Genomic DNA, 21,083 nt, shown 5'->3' on the forward strand with positions numbered 1-21,083 from the left:
GATTAGAGAGGCTAAACCCTAGAAGCTAGCCTATGGTATGATTGTTGTTCTGTATGTTCTATCGACTAGTCTGGCCCTGGTTTATATAATGCACCAGAGGCCTAGGTTAACAAGAGTCCTAGCCGAATACGCCGGTGGGGAGAAGTCCTTGTTTTGATCGCCAAGTCTTTGTGGAATCTTCCTTGTATGCGGCAGCTGTCCGAACTGGCCCATGAGTATACGGCCATGGGGGGCCTCGGCCCAATCTAATAGATCGGGAGACGACGTGGTGAGTACCCCCTAGTCTAGGACACTGTCAATCCCCCTTTCCAACTCCTTGGCCGAAGTTGAGTCTAGTCTTTGAAAACTGTTTTACTAACATGGTTGTGTGCCTTACGGGCCCACGTTGCCATTGGGTGGTATTAGGATATTTTATTCCTCGTCTATACTCTGGTAATCTGATCTCTCTTCTATTCGGGTTAAATGATTTTGCTAACTCTAACTCTAGGTTCTCATAAATACTTTCTCCCGGAGAGCCCTCACTCCTGATGATTGCTTGGTGCACCAGAAGATTCTGAAGATACACTCCGATGTTTTCCGAGACCCTTGTTCCCTTCACCGTTGCGATCCCTACCATCGATAAATCCTTATGTGTAACTACCTACATTGTTGTTCACACCTTCATTCCCAGTTGCTCTTGTTATTACAAGATACATCGAATTATTCTTCGACTTGTGAGAATCCCTTGTGTCACTGCCTTGTGATTCTTTGCCACATGAATACATCTACGGATAATTCCTCACATGTATCGAGGATTTGTTCGTTCCTAGTTGATGAAGTGATTCACAAGATACTTTGAAATACTATCCGATCTTCTGATAATCCTCTCCAACTATTGCTCTGCAAATACTTGTCTGCTTACATTATGGATACTTTCTATATGTTTGACAATATTCAGTAGTATCTTTTGTCATCGTCATTTTGAACATTTGATTCGATATGGTTGTGAATGCTCGCAATCCTCAATCACAATTAGAATTCTTCCCAACGGCTCAGACGTCACCCCAGACATGAGCTGGTGTCCGACAAATCAAACCCTGATTGATTGTCGATCTATGTCTATTCAACTTACTTGTCTTTGATCGGAGCCTCTGCTACTGATCCCTCAATTATGGAAATCCTAATTCCTTTGCATTTGAGCTTTGAATTAGTCAGTTGTTTCTATAATCTGGTCTCCTTGCATTCTTTCTTCTTCTGGTTGAGTACCGTTGCTCACATCAGACCCTCGTGGACCACTAGATCCTTTGTTGGATTTTTTCCGACAACGTCTGCCATTTTCAGTTACCTTGTGAGCCTTTCCTCGGACACATAATGCCTTTGGAAAATTGATCCTCAGCTTCCTCAACCATGCTCTACTTCCAAGCTTGAGATTTTTACTCCTGAAGTTTGTGGAATAGGTTCCTAAGATACCCCAGTGGGTTGAACCTATGCCTTCCCTAATCCGTGTAAACTCGAAAGTTATGCGGGTTACACTCTACTGGCTTTTCGTCAGGTAAAATTTCAATGCTACAACTTCTTCTAAGACGAGAAGTAAATGGAAAGTTATGCATAGATGAAGTGGGAGTCGACCTTGAACCTTTGTGTTAATGCCCATGGACCCAATGTGGAACTTATCAATAGAGCTTCTTGTTATAATAATAATCCCCTTGTGATATGTTCATCTTGTATCTATAATTGGTCCTTTGCAACCGTGGTTCCGACCATGATTGTTCTCCTTTAATTCCATTCTCGGACAAGTTAAAGTACTTGTCTTCTTCAGATCATTTCACTTGTCCAACTTGTACTTTGATCTACCTTCGAGTATTACCCTCTGGTATCTCGATAATATCACGAAACTACATAACTTCTTATGAGTTCTTCATCAACTATTATTTCTTGCCGATTCCAAGTCTCCATGGTGCTACCTCTTGAGCATGCGTTGGTTTTACCTTGAAGAGGAAAGGGTGATGCAGCAAAGTAGTGTAAGTATTCCCCTCAGCTTTTGAGAACCAAGGTATCAATCCAGTAGGAGGTAACACGCAAGTCGCCTAGTACCTTCACAAACAAACAAGAACCTTGCAACCAACGCGATAAAGGGGTTGTCAATCCCTTCACGGTCACTTAAAAAAGTGAGATCTGATAGAGATAATAAGATAAATATTTTTGGTATTTTTATGATATAGATTGGAAAATAAAGATTGCAAAAATAAATGGTAATAGAAATAGCTAGTTGATATGAAAATAATATGATGGAAGATAGACCTGGGGGCCATAGGTTTCACTAGTGGCTTCTCTCAAGATAGAAAGTTCTACGGTGGGTGAACAAATTACTATCGAGCAATTGATAGAAAAGTGAATAATTATGAGAATATCTAGGCATGATCATGTATATAGGCATCACATCCGCGACAAGTAGACCGAAACAATTCTGCATCTACTACTATTACTCCACACATCGACCGCTATCCAACATGCATCTGGAGTATTAGGTTCATAAGAACAGAGTAAGGCATTAGGCAAGATGACATGATGTAGAGGGATAAAATCAAGCAATATGATATAAACCCCATCTTTTTATCCTCGATGGCAACAATACAATAAGTGCCTTGCTGCCCCTGTTGTCACTGGGAAAGGACACCGCAAGATTGAACCCAAAGCTAAGCACTTCTCCCATTGCAAGAAAGATCAATCTAGTAGGCCAAACCAAACTGATAATTCAAAGAGACTTGCAAAGATATTAAATCATGCATAAGAGATCTCAAAGAAGAATCAAATATTGTTCATAGATAATCTTGATCATAAACCCACAATTCATCGGACCTCGACAAACACACCACAAAAAGAATTACACCGAATAGATCTCCAAGAGAATTGAGGAGAACTTCGTATTGAGATCCAAAGAGAGAGAAGAATCCATCTAGCTAATAACTATGGACCCGAATGTCTGTGGTAAACTAATCACACATCATCGGAGAGGCTATGGTGTTGATGTAGAAGCCCTCCGAGATCGATTCCCCCTCCGGCAGAGCGCCGGAAAAGGCCCCAAGATGGGATCACACGGGTACAGAAGGTTGCGGCGGTGGAAATAGGGTTTCGTGGTGCTCCTAGATGTTTTCGGGGTATATGGGTATATATAGGAGGAAGAAGTATGTTGGTGGAGCTGCGAGGGGCCTACGAGGGTGGGGCGCGCCTACCCCCTGGGCGCGCCCTCCTGCCTCGTGGCCTCCTCGCTTCTTTCTTGATGTCCACTCCAAGTCTCCTGGATCACGTTTGTTCCAAAAATAACTCTTCCAAAGGTTTCATAACGTTTGGATTCCGTTTGATAATCCTTTTCTGCGAATCACCAAAATAGGAAAAAACAACAATTTGCACTAGGCCTTTGGTTAATAGGTTAGTCCCAAAAATAATATAAAAAGGTATATTAAAGTCCATTAAACATCCAAAACAGATAATATAATAGCATGGAGCAATCAAAAATTATAGATACGTTGGAGACGTATCAAGCATCCCCAAGCTTAATTCCTGCTCGTCCTTGAGTAGGTAAATGATAAAAACAAATTTTTTGATGTGGAATGCTACCTAGCATAATTCTCAATGTAATTTTCTTTATTGTGGCATGAAAGTTCAGATCCAAAAGATTCAAGACAAAAGGTTAATATTGACATAAAAATAATAATACTTCAAGCATACTAACAAAGCAATCATGTCTTCTCAAAATAACATGGCCAAAGAAAGTTATCCCTAGAAAATCATATAGTCTGGCTATGCTCTATGTTCACCACACAAAGTATTTAAATCATGCACAACCCCGATGACAAGCCAAACAATTGTTTCGTACTTTTGATGTTCTCAAACTTTTTAAATCTTCACGCAATATATGAGCATGAGCCATGGACATATCACTATAGGTGGAATTGAATGGTGGTTGTGGAGAAGACAAAAAGGAAAAGATAGTCTCACATCAACTAGGCGTATCAACGGGCTATGGAGATGCCCATCAATAGATATCAATGTGAGTGAGTAGGGATTGCCATGTAACGGATGCACTAGAGCTATAAGTGTATGAAAGCTCAACAAAAGAACTAAGTGGGTGTGCATCCAACTCGCCTGCTCACGAAGACCTAGGGCATTTTGAGGAAGCCCATCATTGGAATATACAAGCCAAGTTCTATAATGTAAAATTCCCACTAGTATATGAAAGTGACAACATAGGAGACTCTCTATCATGAAGATCATGGTGCTACGTTGAAGCACAAGTGTGGTAAAATGATAGTAACACTGTCCCTTCTCTCTTTTTTTCTTTTTTTTTTCTTTTCTTCTTCTTCTTCTTCTTCTTCTTCTTCTAATTGGGCCTTCTCTTTTTTCTATGGTCTCTTTTTTTCTTTTTCTTTATTTTTCGTCCGGAGTCTCATCCCAACTTGTGGGGGAATCATAGTCTCCATCATCCTTACCTCACTTGGGACAATGCTCTAATAATGATGATCATCACACTTTTATTTACTTACAACTCAAAAATTACAACTCGATACTAGAACAAAATATGACTCTATGTGAATGCCTCCGGCGGTGTACCGGGATGTGCAATGAATCAAGAGTTAGATGTATGAAAGAATTATGAACGGTGGCTTTGCCACAAATACGATGTCACCTACATGATCATGCAAAGCAATATGACAATGATGTAACGTGTCATAACGAACGGAATGGTGGTAAGTTGCATGGAAATATATCTCGGAATGGCTATGGAAATGCCATAATAGGGAGGTATGGTGGCTGTTTTGAGGCAGGTATATTGTGGGTGTATGGTACCGGCGAAAGTTGCGCGGTACTAGAGAGGCTAGCAATGGTGGAAAGGTGAGAGTGCGTATGATGCATGGACTCAACATTAGTCATAAGAACTCATATACTTATTGCAAAAATCTATTAGTTATCGAAACAAGGTACTACGTGGATGCTCCTAGGGGGATAGATTGGTAGGAAAAGACCATCACTCGTCCCCGACCGCCACTCATAAGGAGGACAATCAATAAATAAATCATGCTCCGACTTCATCACATAACGGTTCACCATACGTGCATGCTACGGGAATCACAAACTTTAGAACAAGTATTTCTCAAATTCACAACTACTCAACTAGAATGACTCTAATATCACCATCTTCATATCTCAAAACAATCATTAAGTATCAAACTTCTCATAGTATTCGATGCACTTTTTATGATAGTTTTTATTATACCCATCTTCGAGGCCTATCATATTAGGACTAATTTTATAGCCAAAGCAAATTACCATGCTGTTCTAAAAGACTCTCAAAATAATATAAGTGAAGCATGAGAGATCAATGATTTCTATAAAATAAAACCACTACCGTGCTCTAAAAAGATATAAGTGAAGCGCTAGAGCAAAATTATCTAGCTCAAAAGATATAAGTGAAGCACATAGAGTATTCTAATAAATTCCGATTCATGTGTGTCTCTCCAAAAGGCATACACAGCAAGTATGATTGTGGTAAACTAAAAATCAAAGACTCAAATCATACAAGACGCTCCAAGCAAAACACATATCATGTGGTGAATAAAAATATAGCCTCAAGTAAAGTTACCGATAGACGAAGACGGAAGAGGGGATGCCTTCTGGGGCATCCCCAAGCTTAGGCTTTTGGTTGTCCTTGAATTTTACCTTGGGGTGCCTTGGGCATCCCCAAGATTAGGCTCTTTCCACTCCTTATTCCATAATCCATCAAATCTTTACCCAAAACTTGAAAACTTCACAACACAAAACTCAACAGAAAATCTCATGAGCTCCGTTAGTATAAGAAAAAAAATCACCACTTCAAGGTACTGTTATGAACTCATTATTTATTTATATTGGTGTTAAACCTACTGTATTCCAACTTCTCTATGGTTCATAACCCCCGATACTAGCCATAGATTCATCAAAATAAGCAAACAACACACGAAAAACAGAATCTGTCAAAAGCAGAACAATCTGTAGTAATCTGTAGGTTTCGAATACTTCTGTAACCCCAAAAATTCTGAAATAAATTGGTGGACGTGAGGAATTTGTCTATTAATCATCTTCAAAAATAATCAACCTAATCTCGCTCTCCAGTAAAAAAATGGCAGCAAAATTCACGAGCGCTAAAGTTTCTGTTTTTTACTGCAAGATCGCAAAGACTTCCCCAAGTCTTCCCAAAGGTTCTACTTGGCACGAACACTAATTAAAAGCATAAAACCACATATAAACAGAAGCTGGATGAATTATTTATTACTAAACAGGAACAAAAAGCAAGAAACAAAAATAAAATTTGGTTGCCTCCCAACAAGCGCTATCGTTTAACGCCCCTAGCTAGGCATAAAAGCAAGAATAGATCTAGGTATTATCATCTTTGGTAGGCAATTCTTCAATAGAACACTTATAACCCTTAGGAGTTTCCTTCTTTTTATTAATGTTCAAACTCCTAGGCAAGAAATCTAGAAAATCATATGTAGCAAAAGGTTCCTTAATGATAGTGAAAAAGTTGGGGTGAACACTTATTGCTTTAAGATCCGCATTTTCCTTACTAGAAGATTCACCTTTTTATTTTTAGGCACTTACATAAACTTGGCAACTCTAGTAGTAGGAGTATTTGGAGTATTTTTCATGGAAGAAAAGGCAGACCCTAAGTAGGTAATAATATCCTCAAGTTTATCAATTCTTGTGGAATCTTGATCTATTTTTCATTGACTGTGGGTTCTATTTTTTGAAAAAAATTTAGAGTAACTCCTACCTTAGATCCATATTGGGTAATCTGGTTGTGGATCTTTTTATCCAAATTCTCAATCAGCACTACAGTGGCAACTTTATTTTCAATAATTTCAAGCCTTTGCATCACATGCTCCAAAGTTAAAATAGTTCCATTAACCAAGAGAGGTGGTGACCCAAACAAATCTATCATAACATTATAAGAATCAAAAGTATGGCTGCCTAAGAAATTCCCTCCGGTAATGGTTTCAAGAATATATCTATTCCAAGGGGTGATGCCTACATAAAAATTGCGAAGAAGAACGAAAGTGGGTTGCTTCCTAGTGGATCTATTCTGAGCATTGCAAATTCTATACCAAGCATCTTTTAAATTTTCTCCCTCCCTTTGTTTAAAATTAAGAACTTCATGATCGGGAGTACTAACAATGATTGAAGGGCTAGCCATAATAGCAAAACCAACGATCTAACACACAGACACACAAGAAGCAAGCGAAAAGATACGAACGGAAAAGAGGCAAGCGGAAAAGAGGGCGAATAAAACGGCAAGGGTGAAGTGGGGGAGAGGAAAACGAGAGGCAAATGGAAAATAATGTAATGCGAGGGATAAGAGTTTGTGATGGGTACTTGGTATGTCTTGACTTGTGCGTAGACGACACCAAAAATGGCTAGCTGTTGGTAGATCAAATCTTGACTTGACTTGGTGCAACCTCGCCGGCAATGGCGCCAGAAATCCTTCTTGCTACCTCTTGAGAATGCGTTGGTTTTCCCTTGAAGAGGAAAGGGTGATGCAAAAAAGTAGCCTAAGTATTTCCCTCAGTTTTTGAGAACCAAGGTATCAATCCAGTAGGAGGTAACCCACAAGTCGCCTAGTACCTGCACAAACAAACAAGAACCTCGCAACCAACGCGATAAAGGGGTTGTCAATCGCTTCACGGTCACTTACGAATGTGAGATCTGATAGAGATAATAAGATAAATATTTTTGTTATTTTTATGATATAGATTGGAAAATAAAGATTGCAAAATAAACGGTAATAGAAATAGCTAGTTGATATGAAAATAATATGATGGAAGATAGACCCGGGGGCCATAGGTTTCACTAGTGGCTTCTCTCAAGATAGCAAGTTCTATAGTGGGTGAACAAATTACTGTCGACCAATTGATAGAAAAGCGAATAATTATGAGAATATCTAGGCATGATCATGTATATAGTCATCACGTCCGCGACAAGTAGACCGAAACGATTCTGCATCTACTACTATTACTCCACACATCGACCGCTATCCAGCATGCATCTAGAGTATTAAGTTCATAAGAACAGAGTAACGCATTAGACAAGATGACATGATGTAGAGGGATAAACTCAAGCAATATGATACAAACCCCATCTTTTTATCCTTGATGGAAACAATACAATACGTGCCTTGCTGCCCCTGCTGTCACTGGGAAAGGACACCGCAAGATTGAACCCAAAGCTAAGCACTTCTCCCATTGCAAGAAATATCAATCTAGTAGGCCAAACCAAACTGATAATCCGAAGAGACTTGCAAAGATATTAAATCATGCTTAAGAGATTTTAGAGAAGAATCAAATATTGTTCATAGATAATCTTGATCATAAACCCACAATTCATCGGATCTTGACAAACACACCGCAAAAAAAATTACATCGAATAGATCTCCAAGAGAATCGAGGAGAACTTTGTATTGAGATCCAAAGAGAGAGAAGAAGCCATCTAGCTAATAACTATGGACCCGAAGGTCTATGGTAAACTACTCACACATCATCAGAGAGGCTATGGTGTTGATGTAGAAGCCCTCTGTGATTAATTCCCCCTCCGACAGAGCGCCGGAAAAGGCCCAAGATGGGATCTCATGGGTAGAAGGTTGTGGCGGTGGAAATAGGGTTTCGTGGTGCTCCTAGATGTTTTTGGGGGTATATGAGTATATATAGGAGGAAGAAGTATGTCGGTGGAGCTCCGAGGGGCCCACGAGGGTGGGGGCGCGCCCTCCTGCCTCGTGGCCTCCTCGCTTCTTTCTTGACGTCCACTCCAAGTCTCTTGGATCACGTTGTTCCAAAAATAACTCTCCAAAAGGTTTCATTCCGTTTGGATTCCGTTTGATAATCCTTTTCTACGAAACACTAAAATAGGCAAAAAACAACAATTTGCACTGGGCCTTTGGTTAATAGGTTAGTCCAAAAAATAATATAAAAAGGTATATTAAAGCCCATTAAACATCCAAAACAGATAATATAATAGCATGGAACAATAAAAAATTATAGATACGTTGGAGATGTATCATATGGGTTCTGAGTTGTTAGATACTCGAGAGTGCCGATAACTGATTCAAGTCTACACTTTCCTTTCCATTGTTTTGTTTGACCTTTCTTGTAACCTAACATATCTCAGCAGTGATAATTCCCTGCTTATGTAAACACCTTGGTGTACAAACTGTGTCAGTAAGACCTTGTTACTATTGTTGATGACATCCTGGTAGCCACCGATGGACGAGAACTTTGCCTATTGGTCCGCCTCATCTTAACGAGCAGGAAAATGGTTCTCTTCGTCCCTTGCCCTTGGTACCAACGTTGTTGCCAACATAACTGACAGACTATCCTCTGACATACCTTGCTACCATAATCCTGCAAGATGTCACCGTTATTCTACTTTTAACCCACATGGTGGGCCCATAACCCACAGTTCCACAGGATCGAAACCTGACTCTCCTGTACATCCATGTCATCCAAAATTGTTCCTCACGCTTTGCTTCGTATGTAATTCACGAGCCACCTTCCTGTGATCTGTTCTGGTATCAGATGCAATACTTATTCTCGATGCTCTAAACTCCTTTCATACTCTGTTTCAGACATCAAACAATTGCCTACTCACTTGAAGCTTCTTATTGCACCTTCTTACCTTGCTCTCAACGACTTTCGTGAATTTCACCTCGAGAGATGCCTCTATGCCATGTTCGCAAGATAGCCCCCAAGTACCTATCTTATATCAAGCCCCGTCCTTCCCGAGTCTTTCCCCCTTACTCCACCCCTTAAATCTCGGGACGAGATTTCTTGTAGTGGAGGAGAATTGTGATGCCCGGATAATTAAGCTACAGTAATCCCCTAGTAATGGTGCCATGTCATCACATTACTGTTGCTAATCCTCGCTTGATCCAAATCATAATTCAAATTCAAATTCAAATTCAAATAAAAGTCAAAAATAAAAGTTTTCGAATGTCTAAAATAAAATGTTCATCATGTGGCAAAATTTCATTTGTTAATATTCATGGTGAACCAACTTTTTGCAAAATGGTGACAGGTAGGTCGCTGGTTCGTGAAGGAAATATGCCCTAGAGTCAATAATAAAGTTGTTATTTATATTTCCTTATATCATGATAAATGTTTATTATTCATGCTAGAATTGTATTAACCGGAAACTTAGTACATGATCTGTGAATACATAGACAAACAGAGTGTCCCTAGTATGCCTCTACTTGACTAGCTCGTTAATCAAAGATGGTTACGTTTCCTGACCATAGACATGTGTTGTCATTTGATGAAAGGGATCACATCATTAGAGAATGATGTGATGGACAAGACCCATCCGTTAGCTTAGCATAATGATTGTTTAGTTTTCTGCTATTGCTTTCTTCCTGACTTATACATGTTCCTTAGACTATGAGATTATGCAACCCCAAATACCGGAGGAAGACCTTGCACTACTAGGAAAACCCTTACCAGTAGCGCTGGTTTTTTTTCTATTAGTAGCGCGGGCAGGCGCACTATTGCTACGATGCTACAACTATTTTTTAGCAGTAGCGCATGTTTGGCCCAGCGCTACTGGTATCTAAAGCTAGCTGTAGCGCGCTCCCCCCAGCGCTATTGATAGTTATCTACAGCACGGGGAAGTAGCCAGCGCTATTCTTACTTGAGTGCTACTGGTAATCTTTACCCCCACGCCACTGCTAACTTTTGTATTTTTTTTGCGTTTTGGCTGTGTACACAATTAAACAGATCCATCGTTTATACAATAACATGCATATTCATTGAAAAGCAAGGGAGTCATTAATGAGCCAAAGTTATTAGAAGTCTCGACATGTCTCAAGTATCTCATCATCATCAATCATGGTCGAACGCATGTCTCAAAATAGCGTTACAAGTCATTACAAGTTCTCAATACATGCAACTACATGGTCACATACTCATGTTTCACCATCTATGTAGACTATGATATGACCGCATAGAAGATAAGAGCGATCACGATGATCAAAAGCGGTATTATGTAGTAGTTTTTGCAGGGCGCTAGTTCTGAATCCCCTGTTGTGCTATGAATCTCAAGTAACTAGCTTCGGCTTCCGCTCTGCTATAAAACCCTTTCTGGCTTCCGCCGGAGAAGCCAGAGACTTGGGCCTGACAATCTGGCCAATCATCATACACACCTGGAACATGCCCTACATACACGGCATACCACTTCCTCGCCATTATTGATCTATATACCTGTCAGAGATGCATATATATATATATATATATGAAATAGAAGCAACATATATAGTAAACATAGTTAACAAATTTCATCGTACCGAAAGTAATTAACTAGAGCGCGACACCATACATCTAATAGTTTCATCGTACTGAGAGATTCGAAGTTTCGTCGTACAGAAAGTAACAAGTAACTAAATAGACAAATTGTTTTTAAGCTGTGCACTCTTCCCATCTGTCCATATCCGAAAGGGTGGACCCAAGCTTAGTGAAAGGCGTCATGTCCTGATGCTGTAGGGTAATGCGGGTTCTGACATCAACTCGCGATATTGGGCCACCGTAGAACATCCCATTCTCTTCGAGGACATCTTTCATGATGATGGACGCAATTTCCTGCTGGATCCGATAGAAATCATTTCGAAGTTGATTATCTGGCATGGCTCCAAAGGCTTCAGCCCGTCTCTGGATATGGGTATCGGATGAGGATTTCATGCAAAGTGATTGCACATCCCTTCTGTACTCCATCATTAGATGGATGACGTAGAATCCATCATTCTCACTTCTTGCCGGTTGCTGGATGCAACAGAAGTCAGTCTTGTGGCCAAAACAAAGCCTGACCTTAGTTGTTGTTTTTGCATTCGACGTAGCCACCCTGCATGCTGAAGCCCAGCATAGCTCTGTCCAGAACATACTTTATGTGTGTGTAATCTTTCTTCTGTATGTTCTTCGACGGGTCCAAATATAGAGCGCGGGAGTAACACGGGTAAGGAACGATGAGAACGGCACGACACCCCCTGCTGCGCAAAATACACGATCAAGTTAGCCTCCATGCGTGCAAAGTAACTATTAAAATGCACGTATGTGTTATAGTGCTATCCGCGAATGACTTACTTGGGATGATAAGGTAGGAGAATCGTTTCTTTGTCCTTATTGTTGACCAAGAATTCTTCAATGTACTGACTCTCGTATTGACGGTTGGCGTCGTTGATTGAAAATAAACCCTCATGCATGTAGTATGGGTCCACGACCGCAAGACCGTTGACTTGCTCTCTCCTGACGATGTAGTTCATGTGCAGCGCATACAAGCAGACGAACGTAAAATCGAGTGTCCTCATTTGAAACATCTGGAAGATGTAATCAAACCTTAGCAAGAAGAGGTCCGCGGGGCATGTGTGGACATACATCTTGCAACTACTCGGCACATGAACCGTATAAAGTGGGTATCCTGGATCATCTGAGGCGAGGAGGCTTCTCTCTGTCGAAAGCACATGGTCATGTAGTCTCCTGAGATCCCCTGCTATGGCAGCTAGTGCATTCGCCGGTACCATTGGCGATCCCGCGACATGGATTAATGGCGCATGTTTCATTGGTACACAGTGAACCTTGGTCGAAGGCGGCTGGCTGGTAGAACCAACATTGCCAGCTTTATTGGATTTTCTCGCCGCCGGTCTCTTCCTCTCCTTCTTCTTGGTGGGCTCAGGTGCTGGTGGGTCTGTCAGACCCTCCCTGAGCACCACCCCTAGTGTTGTCGGGCTCAACATTAGACGACTCTGGCTAATTAGTTGAGCTTGGGTGGAGCTGGCATCTGGAGGCGTGTCCTGCGAGGATTGCATGAACAAAGACTCCTTGCACTCCCGAGGATGTTCCGACTGTGGTACATGCATCTCATATTCATATGGTTGACTCATTGTTACTTTGTTGCCAAAGGCAGTACTGAAATACTGGTTAGGGTCATCGGCCTCCTCCATGTCATGATCCATATCCTCTTCCATGGGGCAGATGGCATCATCTGCCGGAATGGTTGGCCCTCCTTCCTCATGTCTCTCGATCTCAACAATCAGCACAGACGATGGTTGTACTTGTGTAGGTGGTGTTGTGGTCACACCTTCCTGAGGTCCTGTTGGTGTGCTCTCGGTCACCTCAACACGAAGAAGATTTTTCGGCCACAGGATCGGCCAATTTTTGCATTGGCCAAGCTGCATGGGGGTCTCGTCATCCTCTCCATCGGTTTGTATTGGACGAGGGAAACCCTTGTAGCCCGCTTTCACACTCGCCACGGAGACCCTTAAGGCATTATCAGGCATCTGCCGGCGGTGAAACAATCGATCCTTAGGCTTGACTATAGTACCCTTCCCCACATCCACCAACCCGCCCTTCATGTGGTAAAGGAGGCTTGACTATAGTACCCTTCCCCACATCCACCAACGTGCGGTGTCAGAGATCCAAATGAACGACAACTATAGATTAATTAATTAGTTGAGTTGATGAAGGTGCGACGCGTATTTACCGTGAGGGCATCGAGCTCAGCTAATGTTGACGGCCCGATATTCAAGCCGGAGACGGAGCTAGGGCTGCTGTGAGAGCTGGGTGCAGGAGCATGTGCTGGAGGAGGTGTGGGTGCGGTTGCCATAGTAGGTACGGGTATGGGTGCAGTGTTCATTGAGTTGCTCCCGGTGAAGTTGGGCATGGGAAAATCACTTGGTGGCATGTTTGGATTTTGTTGCACCCATGTGACCACTATTGGAATCAATCTTGTAAAGGCAGCCACTATGTCATCTCTATAGGCAGTGATTATCTCAGCTTTGGTCTCAGCTTTTGCTTTCTCCATCGCCTGCACCACCTTCTCGTCGATAGTCACTTGACTGAACTTCTTTCTCTGTCTTTTGGCTTCGGGGTCCTCGCTATAATAGTACTTCCACGTGGCGCCATCCCCGGCGCCGTGCACACGTCCATATTGCGGCCGCTGGCTGGGCGGGTGTCCCATCATTATGTTCATGGCCCGATTGAAAGGAGTGTCCCACTTGTACTTCGCCGACGACTCAGTCGACTGAGTCGACGAGTCACTTTTGGTCGCAAGCTTGTGTTGCTCTCTCTGCAAAATCGACCGTGAATTATTTACGAATGCGACTAGAATGTAGTAGACTTCATTGATTAGAAGCTAATATGTGTAAAAGGATAATTACTAGTATTCTCATGAATTTCCTAGTCGGGCCGTCGATGAAAAAAATTCTTTTTCTTGGGGTCCCAAGAAAATCGGGCCCTAATGAAGTCGTGCTCCTGCTGGTCGGTGAACTCAGCCAATGGGTCTGGGATCCCCTGATGTTCATGTTCTGCATCCTCCTTAGCCCACACGGGCCTCTTTCCTATGTAACCACGACTTCCAAAGCGGTGGGTCCCCATGTTCTTTGCTTGCAGCTGCTTGCCTCTCTCCGACCTGGCCTTGGCAGCTTCTTCATTGCAAGTCTCCTTGAACTTTTCAAAGTCCTCTATCGTAATTTTTGGATTGTCTGCAAAAATCTCGGCATAGGCTTCATGGTCTACTTGAATCGCCCTTTTCACCCTAGTTTGCCAAGCGCTCAATGCGTTGCTGAACTTCCCTAGGGCTTTGTTGTTGACTTTTTTCATGGCATCATCATCCCATGGGTCGATATCATCATTCCGACCGGGGAACATGAATCTTGCGTGCAACCTAGTTAGGAGCAGCTTCTTCAAATTTTCATTCTTCCGTATTTTCATGGTGTTGATGTTAGCTGTATCCCGTATGATGCATGCTTAGTTGGTTGCCGTAACACGCTGCCACTTCCCGTGGCTCTATTGGCTCGAACTCGCCAGGGTGCACCGCCATGACCACCAGTCTTCCGGTGCCGAGCTCATTTGGGCGTCGTGTCCTTTTTTCCTTCTTTCCCTCACTGGCTTGGGAGGTCCCACCTTCCGTGCTGTAGTTAGCAACATCATCAGTGCCAGTCTCAGTGCCGGTGTCATTGGTGGCATCAGTGTCGGCGCCGGCGCCACCACCGTCGTCCTCCGTCATGACAAGGGGGTTCGGACACCCAGCTTGCTATCTCTCCTGATCCGCCAGAAAGTCGAGGTAGGCGTGTGCTCGACCTAATTGGGACTGAGAACCTCCGGCCTCATCGGTGTCGATCATGTTTCCTAGGGTTCAATGTCGTAGTCGTTTAATTATCACGCTTTATATAATAAAGTGAATAATGACAAAAAAGTGACCTTTGTTTTGCCGGAAATGTTGTTTCATTCCTGTCGCGACAAATCTTAAGCACTCGATAGGTCCAACTTTCTAGCACAAGTCATGCCGAAATTCATGGAAAATTTTGGCATGACCTTTGCTAGAAAGTGCACATATCGAGCGCCTGAAATTTGCCGGAATGGAAATGAATCGACATTTCCGGCAAAACATAGGTCACTTAGCAATCGGTTTCCGGCAAAATAAGTGTGATCATTTGGCTCCAGCATTTAATATGATTTTTCATCTGCTTTGTTATAATAAAGAACAAAGATATTCCCCACACAACATCTCACAAGCAATGGAAACACCAAGATCACAACATCTCACATCCAATGGACAACATTTCATTTCATTTTATTTGAACTCCAAATACTTTAGCAACTCCAAATATGAATCCAATGGACAACAATTGCATTTCATTTTAACAACGAGCATTTCAACAGTCTAACAGGCACTCTAACAAGCATTTTAATAAGCACTCTAACCAGCATTGCCTAATCGCATATCCATAACTACTCTGCATATTATTTGGCTTATTAGTTTCTACTGGCTGTAGTGTGTATATTCAAACATTGAGCAAAAATGCTTCTTTTATCATCAAAGCTCTTCACAAGGAACAACACGCTGCATTTCATAAACTTGCTGCTGTGTCCATCAACATTGCATTCAAATAAAATTGTAGACTACTGTAATGGACAGATGCAGAGTGAAGAACATGTGTATGTACAGAAGATGCAATTTAGGTAGAGGGGGCGGGAGAGGGACAGACAACAAATCGGGCCCGGTCGCCGCTGGAGGATCTGAGCACCTTGCCGCCGGAGGAGCCAAGCACCTTGCGTCTGGGTCCTTCTCCTCCTCGCCGAGCACCTTGCTTCCTGAGGAGCCGAACCTGCTATACAGAACACGGCCGATCAGCGAGAGAGAGAGAGAGAGAGAGAGACTGCTCAGGGAAGGGGCGCCAGACGATGGAGGCGACTACTCGGGGGAGGGGCGCCGGCCGGTGGAGGGGATAGTTCGGGGGAGGGCGGCACGGGGGGAAGGGCCGGGCCGGGGGGTGGACCTATAGGGACAGGAGCGGCAAGGGGGGAGGGAGTGTCGGGGCGGCCAGTGGCCAGCGTCAGGGTCGGGTGCAGCGTGCGTCGACGGCGGCGTGGGCGGGTGCGGCGTCGGCGGTGGCGTGGGAGAGGGGATCAGATTGAGCAAGAGTGAGAGAGAGAGAGAGAGAGAGAAAGGAAAGAGATGTGTGCTATCTAGGCAACTTAGCTATAGCACGGCATGGAAGAACGCGCCATAGCTAAGTTAGCTATAGCGCGGGCCAGCAAAACGTGCTATAGCTAAGTTAGCTATAGCGCGGCCCGAACACAAACCGCGCTACTGCTAACTTTTTCTTTTATTTTTATTTTTATTTTTATTTTATTTTATTTTATTTTTCTTTTCTTTTCTTTTTCCTTTTTCTTTTTCATATTCCACAAACTTCCTTCCTTTTTCTTTCTATTTTTCTTTCATTTTATTTTCCACAACTTATTAGTTCCTTTTTCTTTTTCTTTCATTAATTTCATTTTGCAAAAATTCCTATCTTTTTCTTTTTCTTTCATTTGCATTTGTACAAAGTTTGTATAGCAGGGGTATATATAGCTCTAGCTAGCTAGGGTTTAATTTGGTCTGTCGTTGGAGCCATACTATTGTTACCCTCCGGATAATAATTAGTATAATATATATTACATCATTTGACCGGTAATGGCGGTACACAAAATATCTAGACACACACAAAATTTGTGGATTAGTTTGTCAGCTTGGCCGACGACGACGCTTTAGACTGATCTTCTTCCCTATTTTGTTCGTTGTCGAATAATTGAGCCCATGGTCGTGACTTTTCCTTCTCCCGGGATTACGATCTTTCGTAGGCAATGTAGTCTTCTTTCTTCTTTTGACGTATGTTTCATCGTCATCAGCATCATCTTCCCTCATCAGATCACCGTACTAGTCGTAGTCTTCCTCGTTGGCAACTCCATCCATTCCAGTGATGCTCCTTTTGCTTCTCCTCATGACAACACGGTTGGGATTGATCGGATCAGTTATGAAGAAACATTGTGTCACGTGTTTAGCGTGTACCCATGGCTCATTTTTGGCGATGGCGTTGACGATACCGCTATCGGAGTCGGGTATACACATGGTAGTGAAATGTCGGTTTTCTCTGTGTACATTCTTAGCCCATCTGACACGGAACATCATCGCGCTATGCAATCCAAAGTAGTTAAGCTCCCATATCTCTTCGACCCTTCCGTAATATCTTTCAATTACATTCCCGGTCATGGCTTCCATCGTCACCCCTGAGTTTTGGTTATCACTGTTCATATCTTTCTCCTCTGTGTAGAACGTGTATCCGTTGATATCGTATGCTTGATAAGTCGCGAGGTTGGTCAAGGGGTCATGTGCTAAGGCGTATATGAGTGTTCCGTTCGGACAACCCTCTTCCGAGGGATTAGCCAGAACTCGCTCTTTGAACTAACGCACGAAAGTGGAGTTGTGCTCTCTAATAACTTCAGCGTCTATCCTGTGCACCCCACGGTCACGATACTTCTTTGCGATGGTCTCTTTGTGCAGTGTCACGAAATCTTCTAGCACATCTAGGTGTTGTGGCACTACTAAGTTTGCCCTGTCAAGGTCATTTTGTCGGCCCGAGCGTAACACATTCACATCCCTATGATGGTTGGTGTGACCTTCGCCTTCGGGCCTTCCACAGTGCTTGTTGACGGACAAACCAACAACAGGGTCTCCGGTGCCTACTAGATAACTCTCACAGAAAGAGATGCACTCTTTGGTCAGATATCCCTGGGCTATGCTTCCATCTGGACGGGACATGTTACGAACGAATCCTTTGATGATGCCATTCATCCTCTCGAATGGCATCATGCTGTGCAGGAATGTCGGCCCTAGGTCGATGATGTCGTCCACGATGTGGACACATAGATGCACCATGACATCAAAGAACACGGGTGGGAAGTACATCTCTAGCTCATTCAGTATGACAACGATCTCTTCCTGTAGCCTATGGAGTTGCTTCACACGGATCGACTTTCAAGAGATAGCATCAAAAAAGTGGCATAGGTCAGTAAGCTTCTCACGCACATGTGTGTCCATAATCCCTCTAAGTGCAGCCGGGAGTAACTGCGTCATCATGACATGACAGTCGTGAGACTTCATCCCACCGAACCTTTTTTTCTTAGTGTCTAGATATCTTCTTATCTTCCCACAGTATCCGGAACCAACTTTGATTCCGACAACGCACTTGAACAATTGATCGACCTCCTTCGGATCTAAGGTGAAGCAAGAGGGGGGCAATATTGTTCTTCCTTCTTGTCTACTTTTTTGCCCCTATCTTCTGTCTCCGTCTCCGTCTCGGTCTCCTCTGACAACCTTTTACCAGGCATTTGGAGATCTTTCCTGATATTCAAAAATTCCAAGTCTTTTCTTGCCTTCGGCCCATCTTGGTCCTCTTCGGCATGTTCATCAATGTTCCAAGCAAACTCTCAAGGATATTTTTTGTGATATGCATTTGATCAAGGCTATGAGGCGTGTCGAGTATGGGACCGTATTCCAAGTCCTAGAAAACAGATCATGTCTTCCATACCTTTAGCAGGGGCTCCGGCGCCTTTTTCTTCGTCTTTCCCGGCGAGGGGCACTCTTCCCAGTTCTTCAATAACTTATATATTTCTGCACTGCTACACTTACGTGGAGGACCTGATGCTCAGCCTTACCATTGAATAGATCTCCATGCTTTCTCCACGGGTCATCCTTCTCGAGCCATCTTCGATGCCCCATGTAAACGATTTTCGAAGACCCGCCATCTTTCGATAGCTGTAGAGAAGTTGTATCATCCATGCACCTCGTGCATCCGCAATATCCGTGGCACACCTGGCCGGAGAGATAGCCGTAACCGAGATAGTCATGCACCGTCGTGATCAGCGCGGCTCTCATGTAGAAATACTCTCCTTTGCTTGCATCCCATGTCTTGGTCGGCGTTGTACATAAGGTATGTAGCTCCTCTTTCAGTAAACCGAGATACAAATTTATATCATTTCCTAGTTGTCTCGGCCCTTGAATAAGCATATCCATGTGTATGTATTTTTCCTTCATGCACAACCAGGGGGGAGGTTGTACATCCATACAAACACGGGCCATGTGCTATGATTGGTGTTCTAGTTGCCAAATGGATTCATGCCATCACTACTAGCGCCAAGCACGATATTCCTTGGATCATTTGCGAAAAAAAATCAAATTCAGCATTTAATGCTCTCCACTGGCTAGCATCTGCGAGGTGTCTCAGCTTCGGCTCATCTCCGTCATCTGGCTACACCCTCTCCGCGTGCCAGCGCATAAGCTTTGCTTCCTTAGGATCTAGGAAATACCGCAATAGACGCGGAGTGATCGAAAAGTACCATATAACTTTCTGTGGAGCTTTCTTTCCGGCCTTTTTATACCGTGAAGCATTGCACTTTGGACAGATGGTTTTTTCCACGTGCTCGTTCCAATATATGATGCAATAATTGATGCATGTGTGATATCTAATGTGTGGCAGATCAAGAGGGCACACAATTTTCTTTGCCTCCTCGACACTAGTAGGACACAGGCTTCCTGCGGGAAGAACCTTCTTTAGATACTTCAAAAGCTCATCCAAGCTTGTATTTGTCCATTTGTTTTTTGCCTTCGTCTTTAGAAGTTCTAGTGTGAAAGTCAAGCGGGTCACCTCGGGATTGCAACCATCATACAAAGGAGTCATCGAGTCTACCTCCAGCTGCGCCAGTTTGGCCTCCTCTCTAGAAGCTGCTCTGTCACTAGTCGTCTTCTTGCGAAGCAGGTCTCGAACATGTGGGTCCCGCATGGCTGAACTTACTAGCGACAAAGATGGGGGCGTGTCCGCGTCTTCTCTGCCTTGAACTGCCTCTTTGCCATCGACATTTCCGAGGCCGTCTTCCTCTTCGGGCACATAATCGGTCATCTCTTCGTCTGGTGGCCCCATGTCGTTATTTCCTGCCCCGTCGACATCCTCGTCATCATCTTCACTTATCCACCGAGTATGGCCATGCATGAAACCATGCATGAGCAGGTGTGCCTTGAATGTGCCACCCTCAAAGGGGTCGAGCCTGACTATTCCTTTGCATTTTCGACACGGACATAAAACATCCTTCGGTCTTTTTTCATACATGTCGTCCACAGCAGATTGCCAGTATCTTTCCACCATCCTTCCATTGACCTTCATGATCACCTGCGCACGAAGCAAATATTGTAACCACGTATATATGCATGCATGGATCAAATTCATACAAAAATTCAACATGACCTTCCCTAAACATAGGACATATTGAGTTTGCCCGAAATTCGCCGAAATGGAATTGAATCGACATTTCGGCAAAACATAGGCAACTCATGTCACCCACATTATTTCATCAAATACACAATGTAGGAAACTCAAATTATGCCACACACAATTCAGTATATATATATGCTCATATCGCCCATATATATAAAGTTGCGATCCTATCCACAGAAACACCTTTTTTTGCTCACATATGTGTTGAGAGGGATATCAAGCACCTTTCTTCTTAATTACCTAGTAGCTCTAGATATATATATATAGCTCTAACTAGCTAGCTAGCTAGATAGGGAGATAGTGGGAGAGGAGAGGGAGAGAAGAGGGAAGGCATTAATGGAAGGGGGTGGAGGGCAAAGAAGAGGGGGAGGGAGGGCATTAATGGAGGGGGGTGGAGGGCAAAGAAGAGGGGGAGGGAGGGCATTAATGGAGGGGGTGGAGGGCAAAGAAG

The 21,083-nt window shown here is 43.2% G+C and overlaps 1 pseudogene; it reads right to left on the reverse strand.

The window, feature by feature from the left end:
* Positions 1-19,477: 19,477 nt before the first annotated feature.
* LOC147979223 (uncharacterized) lies at positions 19,478-20,524 on the reverse strand (annotated as a pseudogene).
* Between the last annotated feature and the right edge of the window lie 559 nt (positions 20,525-21,083).

This window comes from Triticum urartu, chromosome 3A, assembly GCF_056163025.1.
Source record: "Triticum urartu cultivar PI428250 chromosome 3A, HENAU_Tu73, whole genome shotgun sequence".
Lineage (NCBI taxonomy): Eukaryota > Viridiplantae > Streptophyta > Magnoliopsida > Poales > Poaceae > Triticum > Triticum urartu.